Raw genomic sequence first — 21,595 nt, 5'->3', positions numbered from 1 at the left:
GAGCAAAGATTAAAAATCTGTCAGCTTCCTAATAATCCCATGGATCAGTTGAAACAAAAATACCTTGTCTAAGCAACCAGCTGTTGCTTTGATTAGGTAGTATGCCCTGGTTAGAACCTCCAGGGGCACAGGGTTTCTCCTCCTTTTGTTGGGAGAAATGCTGCAATGCCGATTTTCTTTTATTTATTTTATTTATTTGAGACATGGTCTCTCTCTGTTGCCCAGTCTGGAATGCAGTGGCAGGATCAGAGCTTACTGCAGCCTCAACTGTCTGGGCTCAGGTGATCCTTCCACCTCAGCCTCCTGAGTAGCTGGGGTTACAGGCGTGCACCAACACGCCTGGCTAATTTCTTATATTTTGCGTAGAGACAGGTTTTCACCATGTTGCCAGGCTGCTCTTGAACTCCTGGGCTCAAGTGATCTGCCCGCCTTAGCCTCCCAAAGTGCTAGGCATGAACATGAACCACTGTGCCCAGCCCTGATTTTCTTTTAAATTTCATTTTAAAAATTGTGGAGAAATATATAATATAAAATTGGCCCTTTTGACCATTTTTGAGTGTACAGTTCAGTGGCATTCGGTATATTCACATTGTTACACAACTATCGCCACCATCCATCTCCAGAACTTTTTTCATCTTTCCAAACAGAAACTCTATATTCATTAAACAAGAATTCCCTATTTCTCTCTCACCCCTTCAGCCCCTGGCAACCACCATTCAACTTTCTGTCTCCATAATTGACTATTCTAACTACTTCATATAGGAATTATACTACTTTTGAGTGGCTTTTATGACTGGCATGTTTCATCTAGCATAACGTCTTCAAGGTACATGTTGTAGTATGTGACAGAATTTCCCTTTTTTAAAGGCTGAATATTCCACTGGATATGTATACCACATTTTGTGTATGCATTCATCTGTTGATTGACATTTGTGTTGTTTCTTCTTTTTGGCTATTGTGAATAGTGCTGCTCTGAATATGGATATGCAAATATCTGTTCAAGGCCCTACTTTTGATTCTTTTGGAAATATACCCAGAAGTGGGATTGCTAGATCATATAGCAATAGATGAGCATATATATATCATATATATGATATATATGGATGAGCATATATATGATATATGATATATATAGATGAGCATATATATATATATATAAAATTATTATGTTTTTTTTGAGAAACCACCATGCTGTTTTCCACAGCGGCTGCACCATTTTACACTTCCACCAGCACAATGCTGATTTTTAACTCAAACTGCATAGATGCGAGATACTGGAGGGATACAGTATCATCATGAAATCTTTTGAAATATATCCAAGGAGTCAGAATGGCCGGGAAAAAATGGAGAGAACAAAGTAGGTCAGGTTCTCCAACCAAAATGGTTTTTTTCATAAGACACGTATGTATTTTTTGAGCTGCTGCTCTGTGTTGGGCAGTCCTTGGCCCTAGGGACCCAGTAGGGAGCACGACAGACATAGTCCTTGCAGTTTATGCTTTAGTTGGAAGGGCAGTTTAATGAAATCCTCATGTGGAGATGTCAAATTGTGAGGGCCACTGGGAAGAAAAGGCTGGGGAGCTGTTAGGGTGCACAGCAGGGTCTGATCAGGGGCACAAGGGAAGGGCTGCCCTGGGGAAGAGCCGCCGTTGCCTGGGAAGCTCATACTATTGGAACTCTTTTTACATTAAATTACTTTGCATGAAATGAAATATTGTTCTCAAGAAGCTGATGGTCTACTGGGGGGAAACAGATACATGATTAAGTGTAATCAAGTATGACAGAAGTGATGTAGGGTGTCTCTACTGATGGAGTAGGAGAAAGGAGGGAATGGTCAGTTCTGCCTCGAGAGGAGATTGCAGAAGCCTGCATCCAGGTGGTGAGACTTGCAGTGAATCTGGAAGGATACCCAGTGGGTGAGCACCAGCGGTGAGGAAAAGGCAGGAAGAAGGATATACCCTGGAGCAGGAAGCAGTGAAGTGTCAGGGAGCAGGAGCAGGTCCATGTGGCCGGATTATATTGTGTGTGTGTGTGTGTGTGTGTGTGTGTGTGTGTGTGTGTGTGTGTGTGCATGTGTAGACAGGAGGGAGTGCAGGGCCGGGGCATACCAAGAGAAGGCTGGAGCAATGGGCAGCGCCGCTCTGGGAGGGCTTTGCTGAGTTCAGACTCTTGGCAGCACAGCCTAAGCTAAGGAGCAACAGGATGCGTCCTGTGGGCCTGCATGGAGGAGGCTAGAGGGGCTGAGGTTGGATGCAGGGCATGGGCTGGGCCCTTCAGGGCTGCTCCAGGCCACAGCTGATGAGGGGCTGAAGACCACAGAAAGAAGTGGAGGGACCTGAGAGATGCTACAGAGGGAAGAGAGCCAGGTCTTGGTATCCCACAGAATCAGAGGAACCTGGGGCACCTCCTGAGTGTGTGACCTGGGTGAGGCCATTCACTGAGATAGAGCACTGAGGAAAAGCAACCAGGAAAGGATTTAGTAACAGGAAGCAGCTGGCACGCTCCAAGGGGTCATTGAAGAGAGCCTGGTGAAGGTGCGTTTACAGAGGCACGGGCAGGGTCAAGGGAAACTAGCAGCTGTGGAAAAGCCCCAGAGGCTGCGAAGAATGTGGAGCCATTGACAGGCCGGGCCTGAGCGTGAGAGGAGGAAGCAGTTACCTGAGCCTGGAAAAGAGCTGTAGCTGTTGGAAAAAGCTGCCCGATGGGAGCTGTGGCCTTCAAAAGAAGGATGCAGCCCTTAGCTGGGCCAAGAGTGATGCAGGAGAAGCCATTCCCCTCATCCTCCTCCTCTCTTCTGATACCTCCTGCCTTCTGATACTGACTGGCACCTTCATTGGCAGAACCAAGCAGGAGGTGGAGGGCAAGGCCCTGTTGTCAGTGGCAGCCTCAGACCCAGGCAAGAGGGGCCCTGCTCGGGCCACACATACGGCTCAGAGTGTCGAGTCTGTGAGGCCCAAGGGAGATTGCCCACCTGCTGCTCCTGCCCTTCCCGGCCACACTTGGACACTGGGCCCCAGAATCACTGTCTACACAGCCCTGAGCCTGCCTCCAGGGCCTGTGCATGCCTCTTTTCCAGGCGAGGCCCCGAGGGCACTGCTGCATTGCCTGTGCCAGCCCCTCGTCCTAAAAGGTAGCTGGGGGTGGCTGTTTCAAGGGGAGTGAATGGCTTAAATATGCGGGCAGGGTGACCACATGCATGCACAGAGGCTCTTCCCTGTGCAGGGAGCTGCTGTGGCAGGAAAAGAAAGGCAGCTCATGTGCTGGGCCCAGTCTGCCTGTGCTGGCACACATCAGCCTGGAACTCCGTGGAGTCTGCAAGTTCTGAAGCTGGACTGAGCCATTCTGGGCTGATAGGAAGGTGTATTTGTCAGAACAGCAGGATAGGGATATATATCATGTTACAGTTTGTTTTTAGAGACAGGGTCTCTAAAATGCTGATGGGCCTACTGGGAGGTGTTTGGGTCATGGAGCTCCACTTGGCACTGTTCCTTCTCTTGGTAGTGAGTGAGTTCTTACTCTCAAGAGACTGGATCAGTTCTCTCAGGAATCAAAGAGTTCCCATAAGACTAGGTTGTTATAAAGCAAGGTTGTGCCTTGGTCCCTGCACACACCCGCTTCCCCTTCTGCTTCTCTGCTATGTTGTGACGTGGCACGAGGCCCTCACCAGAAGCCAAACAGATGTGGGTGCCATGCTCTTGGACTTTCTGGCCACTAGAATCATGAGCTAAATGTACTTCTTTTCTTTATAAATTACCCAGCCTCAGGTATTCTGTTATAGCAACACAAAATGAACTAAGACAAAGCCCTTGTTGATTTTACCCTCCTCCTCACCCTTCCCCTTCCCTTTCCAGATCAATCAAGTTATATCAATCCATCCATCCGACTGTAATTCAGATCTGTGCCTTATTCCCCTGCTCTGGCGTGCCCCCCATCCCTTACACCCATGTTCTCCACATGATCTTGGAGGGTGAAGGAATCCTAGCTGCACCCTCTCTGACAAAATCTTATCCTTAGTATTTAATTTAAATCAGAATTAATTCAAATTCAAGTTAAAGTCTCTCTTTAGGGAGTGATTCTGATAAAGTTGAAAATATTGCCATCCCCCAACACCATGGCCTTAATCTTCCAGCATCACCTCTGGCTCTCCCATCTCTCTTAGGCAGGTTCACTTTCCAAACACCCCTTCCTCAGCACTGCTCCCTCTGAAGCTTCAAGGCTTCCCCTGTTCTACAGGATGCAATGCAGATGGATCGCGATACCTCTCCGCAGCCTGGCCTACTGCCTCCTCTGCTCACTTCCTCTCTCCTCCCAGGCAAGGCTTCTTCTCTCCTAGCATGCTCTCTTGCCCTGCATATCCCTGCTTCTTTCTGCCAGTGGGCATTTGTTCACAGCACCCCACTGCATGGTCTTGCTCCTTCTGAAGGACTCACCATGCCTAGAGCCCAGCTTAATCTCTTTCCTCTTACATGAAGCATCTCTCGGCTGTTTCGAACTCAGTATATGACCTTTTTTTCTTTGACATCATTAATTCATTCTTTTATTCACTTATTGATTAGTTTGTTCACAGTGTAGTGATTAAAAACATTAGCTGGGCACAGTGTCTTACGCCTGTAATCCCAGCAACTTTGGGAGACTGAGGTGGGAGGATCTCTTGAAGCTGGAATTTGAAACCAGCCTGGGCAACACAGTGAGACTTGGTCTTTATAAAAAATGATTTTTTAAAATTAGCTGAGCTTGGTGGTGCACACCTGTAGTCCTAGCCACTTGGGAGGTTGAGGTGGGAGGATCACTTGAGCCCAGGAGTTCAAGACTTGCAGTGAGCTATCTGTACTTCAGCCTGGGCAACAGAGTAAGATGCTGTCTCTAAAAATCAAAACCAAAATAAAACATGGACACTGGGTTTCTGGTTATCTACTCCTGCATAATAAGCCACCCTAAGATAGTGACTTAAAATAACAGGCATTTATTTATTTGCTCACAAATTGGATTGACTGGGCTCAGCTGTGCAGTTCTCGCTGGGGCTCTCATGTAGTTGTAGTCAGATGGTGGCAGCTGATGGAGTCCTCTCGAAGGTGTTTTCACGCTTGCATCTGGTGCCTGGGCTGAAGACCCCAAAGCTGGGGCTCCTCAGGCATCCTGGTATCATCCACCCTGCTCTCTCTCACTGGTTTCCTCCTTTCCTCCTTTTCCACTCTCTGGTTCCCCTCTCTGATCCCCTCTAGCCCTCCTTTTTTTTGTCTCTGCCCCCCCACCCAAGTGCTTTTCCCCATTGGTCCTCCCCTCTCAGGTTTCTCTGTGATCTCCATGGCAACTGAAGAGAAACCAGCAGATGGAAGTTTGCAGCCATCATCATTCCTGTTGAATTCTGTTCATTGGATTGATTACCAAGTCCCACTTAGGTTCAAGGGAAGGGGAACTAAACCTCATCTCTTGCTAGGAGGAGTGTTAAAAAATTTGCAGAGATGTTTGAAAACCACCACTCTGAGGCAATACTACCTTGGGAAGTCCAAACCTCAGCTCTGTCTCTCACTGTGTGGCCTCAGGCATGTTCCTGAGCCTCTCTGTTCCTTAATTGCCTCATAAAGTGGGGATAATAATAGCACATGTTCAGAGGGGAGTTCTAAGAATTAAGTGAGTAATGTGTGTGATGTCTCTAGCACAGTACATGGCATATAGGAAGTGCTCAGCAAACAAAATTTTTATTTATTAAGAATGTTCCGCATAACACAGGGCAGTGATTAAGCGCAGGGCTCTGGAGGTAGACCACTGGGGATCAGCTCATGGCTGTGCCTCCCTCTAGCTGGGAACTCAGTCACCTTCTAATCCTCAAGTCCTCACCTGTGGAATGGGGGTGATATCAGCACCCACCTTAGCCAGCCGTTGTGAGGATGGACTCAGATGTCCCGCTGGAAGCACTTAGCACAGCCTGGCCAGCGCAGCCAGTGTGTGCGAGGCGGCGATGGGGGTGGGGGTGCACGCAGCACTGCAAAGGCTCTAGATGCAGACATGACAAAGACACGGGCCCTGTTCCTGAGGAGCCAGTGGGCCTGTGCCTTCTCGACACAGCTCCTGGCTCTGAGGGTCTCTCTCAGGGCAAAGACTTGTACTGCTTCTTAGGTTTCTGCCTGGTTGCTTCTCCAGCCAATGTGATGCCTTCCCAAGAACTTTCTAGGGTCATTCTGTCACACAACTTTCACCTTGCTGGCTACTTTAGCACCCAAGTGTGCTGCATTTGGGGTGCCCAGATTGTGAGCAGAGACCCTCGTGCCCCCTTGGCTTTCCTGGTGCTTTATTCTGTGGCCTCTTCCCTAGAGGAGGTTTGACCCCTGGACTTCCAAGTCACAGGAGCTTGGTCAGCAGGGCCCCGGTTGCCGCTCCTCTGGCCCCACCAAGGCTCATGGAGCCGACTCAGAGCAAGGGCACTGGCTTACTTTGGGGCAGCAGCCTCCTTTTTGAGCTGCTTTTTGGACTCCCTGGCTCTGCCTCTCGTCTTCCCCACACTGGGTGAGGTTAGTGCTTCACTGCTACATTTTAGGAGAAATGGGATGGGGTACAGGAGCTGGAGAGAAGCTGGTCTTCTGGGGTTCCCTCGGGCTTCTTCCCAGGGGCTTCTACCCTTGAAGGAGGGGATGCCTCTGACCCTTCCCCAGCTTCCCTCTGGAACACAAGCCCTAACCTGACACCATGACACGCTCCTACTTGCTCCTTCCATTAAAATTAAACTTCCCTCCCTGCCCTGTGTCCCACACAGCCCCTCCTCTGCAGCCACCCACCCTCATGGCAGTCTCCTTCCTTTGCCTGGTATTTAATGACCCCATCTGAGTGGAGGTGACCATCAAGGTCACCATGCTCCTGAAGGACTGGGCTGCCGGGCAGTGGGGCAGGGCTGGGTCCCATTAGACAGGTCTGTCAGTTTTTTTTCATTTTGTTTTCTGCTTTGAGGTATAATTAACAAGTAAAAATTGTATATATTTAAAGTATACAACTTGATGCCTTGATATGCACATATATTATAAAATCACCACAAACAAGCTAATAAATGCATCACCTAACATAGTTACCATTTTCTTTCGTGATGAGAATGGTTAAGCTCTACCCTCTTAGCAAATCCCAACTACTCAATACAGTGTTGTTAATCATAGTCACATTGCTGTACATTCAATCACCAGAACTGACTCACCTTGCATGACTGAAACTTGTACACTTTAATCAATATCTCCTCATTTTCTTCATCCTCCAGTCCCTGGCAACCACTGTTCTACTCTCTGCTTCTGTGAATTTGACTATTTTAGATTCCATGTCTAAGTGTGATCTTGCAATATTTAGATAGGTCAAATTTAAGAAATTGGCCAGATATTCCCTGGAGATCTCTTGTAGGCCTTCAAAAACATTTAAGCAGTAGGAGTTGGGTCAGAGATAGGCCCAGGAGGAAGACTGTCATTGACTTTAGGGTGAGAATTGGTTGTTGGGGGTGTGGGCGGGGAGCTGAGTATCTGCAGAGAAGAGAAAGGGCCCAAGGCCCTTGGGAGGGAGAGGAGGAGTCGGGGGAGAGCTGTGTCACAGAGACCCCAGAGGGAGGGAGTTTCAAGCAGGGCACCCCATGGAGAGAGGTCAAAGAGGCCGAGGCCTAGGGAAAGTCTTGCCACTCAGCAAAGGCAATGGGAAAGGAGGGGGCGCGCCAGTTGGAGATACCCATAGCTGGTCCAGATGGGATGGTGGAAGTCTGATAGCAAAAGAGAAGTGGCCACCAGGACATGGCAAGTTGTAGTCTCACTCCTGGATGTCCCGTCAAGGTCAATATCCGGGGGTTGTCAACTTGAGTGTGGATCAGCATCACCCACCAGGCTACCTTAAACCCAGACCCCTGAACACATCCCCACAGTGTCTGATTCATCAGGCCTGGGCGCTGCCGAAGAATTTGCATCTCTAAGTGCCTGGGTGATGGTGGTGCTGCTCTGGAGCGGGGAGCCACAGATCGAGTGCAACCTCACCCACTCCCCACCCTCAATCGCATGCCCACACATGGTGCTCATCACCTGTTTAGGAGCCAGCCTTCGCCACGAGAAAAATCAGGCCTATTTCTAAACTGAAACGTTCGATTACCCCCACCAAGAGAAGAAAAGTCATTGCCAACATTTCAAATTAACTCAAACTTTGCAAGAAGCCCTTGAGGAAAGGAACATGCAGCAAATGCAAAGTCAAGCCATTTAACCCCCGGTAACAACAATTCCCCTGCGCCAGCAATGCCAGGGCAGCTGGGCCCAGTCTGGCCACTCCTGGGCTATCCTGTGGGGAGAAGCCCAGGTGCTGCTGGGGACTGGATGTTTTCCAACCTCACAGAGGCAGGGCAGAAGGCACCTCCTTCCTCAGGGATGAAGAATGTCTGAAATGTTTCCCCACACAATTAAGCTTAGAGTCAGTGGAAAAGGGCAAGGCTGCCCATGGGCAAACTCGTTTTCATAGAGGAGAGGGATACAGGGCTGTGTGCCTGGGGAGTCGGCTGTGGACAGGGAACTTTGAATGTTACGCTGAGGTAGTCCATCAATATATTCTTTATAGTTTACGCAGGGGTAAACTGTTCCGGCCCTGTTCCAGCACGCTCCCTAGTCCACCTCAGACACTCTCCTAAAAAATTTTTGGGAGGTAAAATGTTGTATTACTTTCCTCTAAGTTTTATAACAAATTATCACAAATGCGAAGACAACACAAACAACACAGATGTATTATCTTACAGTTCTGTGGTTCAGAAGTCCGGAATGGGTCTCGCTGGGTTAGAAGTAAGGCGTCAGCAGGGCCGTGTTCCTTTCTGGAGGTTCTAGGCAGCATCCATTCTCTTGTACTTCCTGGGTTCTAGAGGCCGTCCACACTCTGTGGCTCCTGGCTCCCTTTCTCTGTGGTCAAAGCCAGCCAACAGTGGGCTAAGTTGTTTAAACATGGCATCGTCCTGACCTTCTCATCTCTCTTCCACATTTAAGGATACTTGTGATTACATTGGGCCCACCTGGGTACTTCAGGCTACTCTCCCCATTGTAAGGTCAGCTGATTCGCTACCTTAATTATCTGCACATGTTCTTAGTTCTCCTTTGCCATGCAACCGCACACATCCCCAGATTCTGGAGGGGAGGATGTACAAATCTCTGGGGCATTATTCTGCCTACTACGGACACATATATGTAAAGTGCACAAGTCTTAAGTGTATAGCTTGAATTTTTACACATGTAAACAGGTACCCTTGAAAACACTATGCAGATCGAGATACAGAACTTTCCAGCTCCCAGAAGGCTTCCTCACACCCCCTCCCAAGGTACCCTTGGTACTTCCCAAGGGTAACCATTTTTCTGACCTCTGTCTCCATGGACTAGTTTTGCTTACTCTTGAACTTCATGTAAATGAAATCATACAGCATGTGACCCTCTCTCTTGAAACAACCCCAACCATCTTTGGAGTGGTGGGACCATCGGAGAGTTTGCATCATTTTGAGGGCCAATCTGTCTCTCTGAGGCTCCTACGTATACCACCTTGAGAGCTGTAATTATGGTGCTACTCAGAAGTGTCTCTTCCACATGACTATCCTTCAAATACTTGAAGACTGTTTTCCGAAAGTTTTTAATTTTTACAAGATCAATAACCCATGCCCTTCAATAGACTCTAATATAGTGTGATCGTGAATGTGCCCACCCTGTACACTTCTCCCTGGGCCTGTGCTATTCACAGGGAGCTCTTGGTTCCAAACGCTGTCCCTCCTGGATGTACTTGGCTCATGCAGAGCCAGGGGAATCATCCCTTCTGTTTCTCTAGATGCCTATAATAATCTTTTTCATGTCCTTCCAAAGCTATTTTATGCATATGAAATATGCATATATATCCTCCCCACCCCACTTTCTAGACGATTGTGCTATACATACTCTTGTATGGCTATATATACTCTCGTTGTTATTGTACTATACATACTCTTCTGTACATTGGTGTTTTTTTTACTTAGCACTATATCTTGGGAATCTATCAGCTCATAAACAACTTCTTCATATTTTTAATGGTTTATTATTCCACTGTATGGATCTATCATACTTTATTTGCCAAGTGTCTTATTGAAGGATATTTAAATTGTTTCCACTATTTTGCTATCACAAGTCATATGTATATATGTCATTTTTAAAATTTCATACATCTCTAATTTTGAAAATCATAGGATTCTCTAAATAGATATGGAAAAAAACTCTTGATAAAGAACACCTATTGATGACAAGAATCCTTGGCAAACTCTCCTTACAATAAGCAAAAAAAAAAAAAAAAAAATTAAAATCCAGTAGAAAAATGTGCAAAGAATAGAAATGGGCAATTCACAGAGGACGAAATCCTGGACCAGAAACATAAAAATGATCAGACTCATTGGTAATTAGAGAAATAAAAATGAAAACACTGAGAAAGAACTTTATACCTATCAGATAAGTGAGCCTTAGAAAGCTGAATCAGGACAAGTTGAATCATGAAAGTCTCTGGGCTTTGAGGAGTCCGTCCTCGGCTAGTGAGTGTGACCATGTGTGCAGCACACAGGATGGGGTCGGCACCGTAGTTTACCAGTTCCACGTGTCTGCCCGAAGTCAAGAACACGGAGCTGCGCAGTATCGTGGGAATGGGAGGACTCTGGGAGGGGCTGGGGATGTGAGGATCTGGAAGGGGGAGACTGGTGAGCAGACAGCTGCCACTCTCCACTTCTGTCTGAAGCCTGCTGAGCTGGGCAGGTTGACCGTATGGGAAGCCCCACTTCGGGCTGCCTCTGTGGGCCTGGTGGTGGGCTTGGGGTGCTGTTGGATAGAAGGCCTTTCCAGGATCCCATCCCAGTTTACCTTGCCACACTTTCTCCCAAACAGCAAACTTTTACATGCCCTATGCTACTCCTATATATTTTGCTTCCGACTCCACAAACAGTCGCACCTTCATGTCATTTCATGGTGACAAGGATAACGGTGGATATTGAAGCAATGTGTCTTCATCATCAGAAACCTCTAGTCCAAATCACCCTGGACTCTCATAGCAAGAGCCATGTCAACTTAGTCCACTGGGTTTTTTCACTGTGAAGATAAAACACCACTTCTGCCATCAAGGCAGAAATGTGAGATGGAATGCCTGGATGCCTGAAGAGGAATTCCTAATGAATAGGAAGAGGACATGGCAAGCCCAACCCCTGGGGAGCTGTAGGGGAAGAAGACAGATGGGTAGACATAGAGGTCAAATGCACGTGTCCTTGCTTCCCTCTGGAGAGCAAGATCGGTATGTGAGGGAGCCCAAGAACTCTGTGGGTGTGGTGGAGGAGGGGGGCTGGTGGCTCACTGCCTGGGCCTAGCATGGGGAGGTTACATGTGTGTGTGAGAGAGTGTGTATATATGTGCGAGTGTGTGTGCACGTATGCAAGCGTTTGCTGCTACATTGAGTATGAGGAAGGAGTAGTGACGCAGTCGTGATGGAGGGAGGTGGCTGGACAGATGAGTTGAAGCTGATTGACTGCCCCCACCAGGTCAGAGAGGGGCATGACAGCCTTCTGAAGTCCACGAGTGCTCAGTGTGCAGTAAGCAGACGCGGGTGCTGAGATGGACGGCAGACCAACATAGGCTTCGGTCTGGACCCAGAGGCCCTGGCGTGAGACGATTTCCCTGCTGGAGGCCAGAGGACCATGGATTTGCCAAAAGACAGACGAGATCCTTTGTACCTCAGCAGACACCAGTCCAGACAAGCGCTTAGTGGCAGAGACCAGCCAGCAAGCAAGGATTCAAGGGCCCCCTTTTTCCTCTGTGCCACAGGTCATCTACGGTGGGAGGAAATCTGAAACACTTTAAAACCTGGACTACACGGAGCTGCTGTTCATTACAACTTTTCCACACTTAACAGACATCTTAACAGACATAAGGGCTTGTGAGATGGATCAAAGAAACTACCTTCAAAAAAAATCTGAGAAGTGTAGGGGAATGATCTACTTGCCACACTACACTTATGCTCATCACACAATCTGAAGTGCCCTTCTTCCTCCCGCTACCTGTTAGAAGTAACTAGTGCTTCAAAGTCCAACCCAAATGCAGCCCGTTGGTGATGCTTTCTCCAGTGCCTGTGGCCTAAATCCAGCAAAAGCTGTCTCTTGTGTGAAATGTTCTCCAATGCCTTTCGTTGGACTTCACTGATCCTTCCTCTGGATCATATTATGAATGCTTCTTTTTCACTTTTGTGATGTGTCCTGAAACAGAGTCAGTTGCCCCTCTCCGTGGATTTTAAGCTCCTGGAGGAAGGAACTGTGGCCTATGCATCTCCATATTGTGAATTGCAGTCCGCTCAGGGCTTGGTCTGGTGGACACAGTCAGGACAGGTATGAACCACTCAGTCAGTGCAGGCACATGGACCCTAGGAAGCACTGACACATGGAAGGTCTTATTCAAATTCATCTCTGATGTGGATCTATTTCTTTAAATATCGTGACACTTAAAGTATCAAATTCAGAGAAACAGTGAAAAATCGTTATTAGATACTTATTTTTGCTTCAATTCATTTTACAAGTTTGACAAAATTTCATCCTAAGGCGAAGCCTTGTGAGAGAGCCTGAAGAATTCACTGACCACAGCATTTCCTGGGGCAAATCCTTGCTGTGTTCTTGTTTCACTGTAATGTGGCAAGTTCTCCTTGACTGATAATCCGGAACTTCAGAAATAGTTTTAAAGAAATCTCCATAATAACTGGGAGCACGCATTGCTGACAATGACTAACTTTTCTTCAAGTGTGGCTCACAGATATTTCTGCTGCTGGCTTCCAACTTTTATTCCATGGCACAAGTTGGAATGCTCTATTTCCGCCCACTCTGCTGGAGCTGAGCAAAACTGCATTCACCCATGACAGCAGCTTTGGAGCTCAGCGCCAGAAGACAGTTCAGGACCCTTGTTAGGGCCTGTGGAGTCTAGGGGCAGCGGGCAGTAAAGCTGGCATGGCAGGCAACCCATCTTGGGTGCCTGTGATCCCCTCAGGAAATCAGATTTGCAGAGTGTGGCCTTCAGTGACATGGACACCAGTGCTAAGAGGTTGACAGAGCCATTCCTTCTTCCAATGTGTATTCAGCCCCCTTCAGACCAGACTGTCTGCTTTGTGAGTGCTGAGGGAAGTATAATGAGGAGTAACAGCCTCAGGCTCTGTCCTCTAGGTAAGTGAGTTAGGCCATAATAATAATGACAATGTTGATGTAACTATGTGTGTGTCTGTGTATATATATATATATATATATATACACAGACACACACACACACACACACACACACATATATATATATATATATATATATATATATATATATATATTTTAGACTAAGTCTCTGTCATTCAGGCTGGAATATAGTGGCACAATCGTGGCTCACTGCAACCTCCGCTTCCCGGGTTCAAGCGATTCTCCTACCTCAGCCTCCAAGTAGCTGAGATTACAGGCATGCGCCCCCACACTATTCTTGTATTTTTAGTAGAGATTGGATTTTGCCATGTTGGCCAGGCTTGTCTCTAACTCTTGGCTTCAGGTGCCCCATCTGCCTCAGCCTCCCAAAGTGCTGGGATTACAGGCTTGAGCCACCACGGCCAGATGATGTAACTATTTACGGACAACATCTTATATGTCAAACCTTTCCACGGGCTTTACATGGATGAGCACATTTAATCCTGATGATAGCCTGATAACCATATGGAGTTGGTACAATTATTATACCTATTTTAGAGATGAGGAAACTGAGAGAAAGAGAAATTATGTATGTACAAAGTCACACTACTAAGAAATGATGGTGACAAAATTCAGATACAGGCAGTGTATCAGTGGGGTTTTTTCTTTTTTAACTTTTTTTGTAGCTGGCATAGTGGCTCACACCTGTAATCCTAGTGTATTGGGAGCCTGAGAAGGGAGGATCCCTTAAGGCCAGGAGTTCCAGATTATAGTGAGCTATGATCTTGCCACTGCACTCCCGCCTGGGTGACAGAACAAGACCCTATCTCTAAAAATAAACCAAAAAAAAAAAAAAAAGTTTTTTGAATCACAGTCCTTTGAAAGTCTGTTTCCCAGAATAGTAATTAAAAATATCTGCCTCTCTCTGTCTCTGTCACACACAAACCAGAGTGAACACACACCCGCATGCGTGCACACACACACACACGCATGCACACTTTTATATGCAGTCTCAGGGTGTTCACAGAATCCCTGCACCGGTCTTCAGGGACTCCATGGACACAGGGCTCCCCCCTGCCTGCCTTACACAGACAATCTCAACACAAGGATGATGGTGGACAACAGAGCACAAACACAAGCAAACTGTCAGGAGCAGCTGTGGGTGGCATGAAGGACATCCAGAGAGGGGATGCAGGGCCAGGCCGGGGATCCGAGGGACAGAGAGACAGCTCTACCCTGCTTGGGAGCCGGCTTCATCTTGCAGCCCATGCACAGGGCATGGTGGTTTCTCGGGCTTATCCTCTACTTCTTGGTATTGGTCATTCTTGGTACTGGCCCATACTGTGAGCCACAGCAAACAGAGGCCCCTCAACCACTGGAGAGCTGGTTAGGGAAGCCAGGAGTAGGGAATTCAGGGGCCCACTTCTTGAGTCCAGGTTGGTGAATGACCCACCTGTGGGACCACAAAGCCATCAACACCTCCCTTCCTCCTCTTCCTCCCACACCTCAGTGGAACTTTGTGCCATTTGACCTTAGATCTTGGTCTCTGTTGATATGCCAACCTCCCTGCCCCACACTAGTGTAGGTGGGTGGGAGTGGGGGGTTCTAGTGTTTTCTTGAGTGCAGATTTTGGAGGCTGACAAAGCAGAAAGACAGTTGCTCTCCCTGAAAGTTGATAAAGGAAGCAGGTGAGTGTTACACTAGGAAAAGAATGGGACACTGTGGGGACCCCACAACCTTACCCAGGGGCTCAGGAAAAGCCCCCTAGAAGAAAGGTAGAGTTTGAGACCCTAGTCGGTTTGCCTAGATTTGAGACTCAAGCCCCTCAGCCTCACCTTCTCAGACAAGCTTTTAAGCCACTGTTTCCAAATACTGGTTTCTCAAAATATTAATAGGTGTTATTTTTCTTTACTATTTTTAAAACTTTGAGCTATAATACACATTGAGAAAAGGACGCTAAACAAGTGTACAGTGAAATAGCTTAAAATAAACACCCAGGTGAACCATCATTCAGATCAAGAAAAATAATATTTCTATTCCCCAGAAACCCATCACCTCTCCACATGCCCTTCCAGTCAGGTACCTTTTGGACATTACTCCCTTGACTTTTTATGCTTTCGTCTCCGACATACATAATCTTCAACCCCATGATTTAGCTTTGTATGTTTTGGAATTTTGTATAAATGAAAGCATACAGTACATATTCATCCGTAAGATTAAAATCTCTTCTGTTATTGCATGTAACTATGACATTCCATTGTATGAATATACCACAATGTATCCTATACTAGAGACAGACATTTGGGAGATTTCCAGCTTTTAGCTATTATAAAGAATGCTTTGTGAATATTTTTGTGTACATCTTCTGGTGCACATTCACATACATTTCTCGAAGAGGAGTCCCTGGGTCATGGGGTGTACATAGCTTCCATTTTGCTAGGTAATGCGTTCTAAGGTAGTGGTACCAATGTGCAGGCCCCCCCCCCACCATTGGCAATGTATGAGAGTTCCTGTTGCCCTATATCCTTGCCAACACTTGGGGGTAGTCGCCCTTTCATTTGAGCCACTTTTGTTAGTATATAGTAAGAATATCTTATTGTGGTTTTAATGGAGCTATTAATGAGGTTGAGCACCTTTCCAGATGTTTATCATTTTTGTTGTTGTGGTAGTAGTAATTATTTTATTTTCTTATTTTTTTAGATTTTAGATTCAGCAGGTACATGTGGGTGTTTGTTAAATACATGTTTATGTAATGGTGGGCACTGGGCTTCTAGTGTACCCATCACACAAATATGTTTATTGTTAATTTCCTCTTTTGTGAAATGCCTATTCAAATCTCTTGCTTGTTTTTATATTGGGTTATTTGACTCGTTCTTAATGGAACTCTTAGGAGTGATTTATATATTCTGTATACTAGCTCTTTGTCAGTTATTTGTATTACTTAGTATATTAGTCTATTCTCACGCTGCTATAAATAACTGCCTGAGACTGGGTAATTTATAAAGGAAAGAGGTTTAATTGACTCACCGTTCAGCATGGCTGGCGAAGCCTCAGGAAACTTACAGTCAGGGCAGAAGGCGAAGGAGAAGCAAGGCACCGTCTTCACAAGGCAACGGGAAGGAGAAGTGCTGAGCAAAGTGGGGAAGAGCCCCTTATAAAACCATCAGATCTTGAGAGAAATCACTCACTATCACGAGAACAGTATGGGGAAAACCACCCCCATGATTCAATTACCTCCACCTGGTCTGACAAGTGGGGATGATGGGGATAATGAGGATTACAATTAAAGATGAGATTTAGGTGGGGACAGAAAGCCTAATCCTGTCAAATAGTGAGTATTCCAATACATGAACATGATATATTTCTTCATTTATTTAGGTCTGCTTTAATTTCTCTCAATAATGTTTCATAGTTTTCTACATGGAGGACTTCAGATAGTTTCATAGACTTATTTCTGTGTACTTATTTCTAGGTACTTTTGATGCTTTCATAAATGATTTTAAAACTCTGCTGGTATAGACAAATGTAATTGACTTTTATATACTGACTCTATATTTAACAATCTTGTTAAACTCTTTTATCAGTCTAATAGTTTATCTGCTGATTTTTAAATTTTATGTACTCAATCATACAACCTGCAAATAATGTCATAACTTTCCAATTGTCATAACTTTTTCTTTTCCTATTGCACTGGCTGAAACCTTCAGGACAATGGTAGTGGCATCAATGGCATTCTTGTCTCATTTACAATTTCAAAGGAAATCTTACAACATTTTACTATTAAAGATGGTATTTAATGTAGATTTTTTGGTAGCTTTCCTTCATCACATTGAGAAAATTCCCTTCTATTCATTTTTTTAAAAATCATAACTAGGTACTGATTTTAACAAACGCTTTTCTGCAATTATTGAGGTAAAGAATTTTCTCTTGTAGTCTGTTAATGTGGAAATTTATATTGAGTCTATGTTTTATAGTTTTCCAGTTTTATGCAGAAACTCTCAATCTTAATGTTTAAAAATCTATTTGCACATAGTAAACTTCAATATTTTAAAGTCTATCTTATTTCAATATCCAAAGACCCCTATGGATCTGTTTCTATTCTTTATTTTCCTGCTGGTTATTGTGTATGCCTTATTTTCTGATGTGCCTGCTTATTTTTGCTTATGAACTTATTTATATAATAATATAAATAATGATTTATAATTTATATTTATATTTTATAATTTATATTTATAATATTTTAATAGAAAAAATTAGAAACCAAGGATGATGTTATCTTCCTCCAGAGAGGATTTATGTTTATTTCTGCCAGGTGCCTGGTGGCATTAACACCCGAGGTTGCTTGAGGGGACTACCACTCCAGAGAGCTTTAATGCGTGTTCAGTGACTGACATAATTTAAGCTGCGAACCCTACAAAGGTTTATCTACTCTGGTCCACCTTCATTTCTCGAATGCAGTCTTTGGGATGTACAATGTATGAAGTACGAAGCTCCACTAAGTGAGCACTTGGACTCTAATCCTGTCCCACAGCCCCTTGAAGTCATCAAAAGCATCTCTCTGCCTCTCAATTCCCCTCCTGAATTGGCAAGTGCCCCTAGAAGAAGTAGATCCAAATACTGGGCCATCCCCTTGGGACTCTGCTTCACCCAGACCCCCAATCCTGGCCTGTTTTGTTAACTCTGATGCCTTCAAAAGTAAGGTTTTCTTGTGGCACATTGGTTCACGCCTGTAATCTCAGCACTTTGGGAGGCTGAGGTGGGCAGATCACTTGAGGCCAGGAGTTTCAGACCAGCCTGGCCAACACAGTGAAACTCCATCTCTACTAAAACTACAAGAATTAGCTGGGTGTGGTGGTGCACACCTGTAATCCCAGCTACTTGGGAGGCCGAGGCACGAGAATCACTTGAACCCGGGAGGTGGAGGTTGCAGTGAGCCGAGATCATGCCACTGCACTCCAGCCTGGGTGACAGAGCGAGACTCCGTCTCAAAAAAAAAAAAAAAGAAAGAAAAAAGAAAGAAAAAAAAGTAAGTTTTTCTATTTTTGTCCAATTTTTAAATTTTCAATAGAAATGTTAGTGTGAATTACTTAGCTTGCTACTACTGGAATTCCTTGATTGATTTTCTAGTGTTAAAACCAGTTTTGCATTCCTGGAGTGAACCTGATTTGGACACGATTTATTATCTTTTTCAGTGTTTTGCTGGATGTGATAAGTCCCTAAAGTGTGCTTTCCAGGGCCATGTGAAGAAAAATTAATGCAGAAAGCTAGGAACCAAGAAGAGCCCTTGGCTAAGCATGTATTTCCCTTACGCTGCCTTGAATTTGTCACCTAACTGGCTACACTGCCTGAAGTCTCACCAGAGAAGAGAAATCCCAAAGAGAAGTCTCTTTGCGTTACCAGATCCCTCAATATTTTTTTAAAAATTATTTATTTGCAGACAGAGTCTCACTCTGTTGCCCATGCTGGGGTGCAGTGGCGCATGCTCACAGCTTACTGAAGCCTGGACCTCCCTGGCTCAAGCAATTCTCCCACCTCAGTCTCCTGAGTAGCTGGGACTACAGGTGCATACCACTGTGCTCAACTAATTTTTGTGTTTTCTGTAGAGACAGGGTTTTGCCGTGTTATTGAGGCTGGTCTTGAACTCCTAGGTTCAGATGATACACCCACCTTGGCTTCCCAAAGTGTTGGGATTACTGAAGTGAGCCACTTCACCTCGCCCAGCCCCTCTCTTAAAGCAGAAAACCCTACAGCAGTGTTAAGGGGCCAAGCCTCGTTAGTTTAACGAGACTACTTTCCTTCTAAATAGGACTTGTTAGGACTCAGCCCCACTCAAAACATAAAATTGTTCATGGAAGAAGGAGAAAGACCAGTAATTTGCAAGAATTTCTCCCAAACCTAGGTTGGGAAGGGCCACAAAGTGGAGATCTGGAGAGCCAGGCAGTGGGGCAGGTCAAAGGCAGCGCTCAGACCAATGAGGGCAGGGCCTTTGGTCTCTGTTCAAACTTGAGGTGCGAGTTTCACTGAATGTGGCTTTGGGACCTCCTGAATAGACAGATTGTTTTCCTCCAACAACCCAGGGCACCTGAGACCTTGACCTGCACCCCGCGTGGGCAATACCTCCAGAGCACTGATGCCTCCCTTGCAGTTTTTATCAAATTTCTCCTTAAAAGGGCACTGGAGCTCTGAAGAGCAAGCCAGGCCCTGAGAACAGACAGACACAGTAACTAACACCAAGCCAACTGACATTTTATCTGGAAAATGCCTGAGCCAAAACTAGCTCCTGGCCAAACACTGTGTACGTTATCTGAAAACCAGGCCACTGGAACATGAATCCAAGAGGGCCATTGCTGTATTGTTTCTTCCCTGCAGCTCCTGGGACTGCTGTATCCAGCAGGTCACCTGGCACTTTAGAGAAAGTAGGTACAGGAGAGATGGGGAACGGGGAGAGTACAGTACGTCTTCCACAGGAGGCTGTGCTACCCCGGAATTTAAAGCGCCACTCTGGGCCATTTGAACACCTCAGACTAATGAAGGGTCCCCAGGGTGAGGGAATGAATGGTGTTGGAAGCCTCTAGCAGGGAGTGGCATCTGGGTAGTAGGAGACAGCTCTGGCCAGGCTGCCCACACACCCTCCCTCGGGTTGCAAGGCCCTCAGGGGTGAAAGATAGGCTAATTGGTAAGCCCTGAGGAGGGGCCTCCTCCCACAGTGACCATCCCATTTCTGGCACCCTCAAAGCACTTCCAGAGCCTGGAATAAAAAGAGAATGCAGGCCGGTGCCATGGCTCACGCCTGTAATCCCAGCACTTTGGGAGGCCGAGGCAGGCAGATCACTTGTGGTCAGGGGTTCGAGACCAGCCTGGCCAACATGGTGAAACCCTGGCCTCTACTAAAAAATACAAAAAATCAGCCAGGTGTGGTCGCAGGCGCCTGTAATTCCAGCCACTCAGGAGGCTGAGGTAGGAGAATTGTTTGAACCTGGGGGGCAGAGGGTGCAGTGAGCCGAGATCGTGCCACTGCACTCCAGCCTGGGCAACAGAGCGAGACCCTGTCTCAAAAAAAAAAAAAAAAAAAAAAGAGAATACGGATGACTGTCAGAGCAAAGATTTCTCATGGGCCCTGATCTTAGCTATCATCTGAGGAACAGAGAAAAATAGAACGATCAACTTATACCCGGATTTATCTGAGAGGGAAAAATTAAAGCATTGTACTTATTTTCTTTCACGTTTAAGAACACAGAAAATAGTCACTCAACCTCACCAGTAATGAATAAACTATTTCCATTCTATCAGGCTCAGCCAAAACAGGAAATCTTTAACGGTGGGATTTCAAGTGTTTGCAAGCCTATGGGGAGCCGTGGGAGAGTCAGCGAGGCCATCGCCTGCCCTGGACTACTTCCAAGAGGACCTCTACCCTGCATTTGGGCTGGAGCTGAGGACTGGGCTTTCTAGTTCCTACGGACGCAGTGTGGGAATCTCTGGTCCTCCTTCCCTGCCCATGGCCAAAGTCTCAGCCCCTTCCAGTTCTGCTCCTTCCTCAGGACTCAGACTCACCAAGTCCCCCGACTCAGACCACAGTGGGTCAGAACATCTTGATCCTGTGCTCCCTGGTCAGGGCTCAGAGGACCCACGTGCAGCTAGGCTGCCCTCTGGACAATGCCCTCTCCCGCTGAGGCCCAGCCCAGCTGCGCCCGACTTCCAGTGTAATGGCATTCATTAACACGCCTGATAGATGCAGGTTGTTGGTTTTTCCCTTTCTAAGTTTAAAAAAATATTAAAATCCAAAAAACACTTTACTAAAGCATAACATACACACAGAAAAGTGCACCCATTATAAGTGTACCGCTCACTACATTCTCCTAAAGTGAACTTATCCACATAACCATCAGCCAGCTCAAGGAAAAGGACAGGACCCCACAGACAAACTCGGTTTTAGAAATCTTGCCGTAGGGCAGATGAAGTTCAGTGCTAGTTTCCGTGCTGGGTTTTCTCATACTTCTAATCTGACATGGCTGACAAGGTTTCATTGTCCTTTGCTGTGATGTGACATTGCACAGAGAAGATCTTGTCTCACCCTGGGTTGAAGGCCTCTAGAGGGCTGGACCCCAGCTATATGTCAGGGGCTCTGTAGGTAGAGGCTGAATGACCGAATGAATCCAGACCAGGGCATGCAGGTGCCCAGCCCAGAGTTGGATGCTCTTAGGCCTCATTCTGTTTTTCAGACGTCACAGAAGGCCCAATGACCAGGGTCTCCAGTCAGGCACTAGAGCAACATTATCACCTCTACCCTACAGAGACAGCCCTGGGATGTAAAAAGTAGTGATCAGCTCATTGATTCATCCAATAAGCATGGATTACACATTCAGCCTGGCCCAGGGATGGCACGTAAGGCAGGCACAGTCCCTGACGTTGTGGAGAGAGCTC

At 46.2% G+C, this 21,595-nt stretch overlaps 1 protein-coding gene across 1 annotated transcript in view; it reads left to right on the top strand.

Annotated features, from left to right (window-relative positions):
* The window catches only part of LOC100591160 (gamma-aminobutyric acid receptor subunit rho-2), a 60,351-nt gene that overhangs the window by 21,382 nt on the left and 17,374 nt on the right, over positions 1-21,595 (top strand). The gene's annotated exons all lie outside the window — the stretch shown is intronic.

The sequence above is a fragment of the Nomascus leucogenys genome, chromosome 3 (assembly GCF_006542625.1).
Source record: "Nomascus leucogenys isolate Asia chromosome 3, Asia_NLE_v1, whole genome shotgun sequence".
NCBI lineage: Eukaryota > Metazoa > Chordata > Mammalia > Primates > Hylobatidae > Nomascus > Nomascus leucogenys.
Note: the sequence above shows the minus strand (reverse complement) of the source record. Positions and strands in the feature narration are given on the sequence as shown.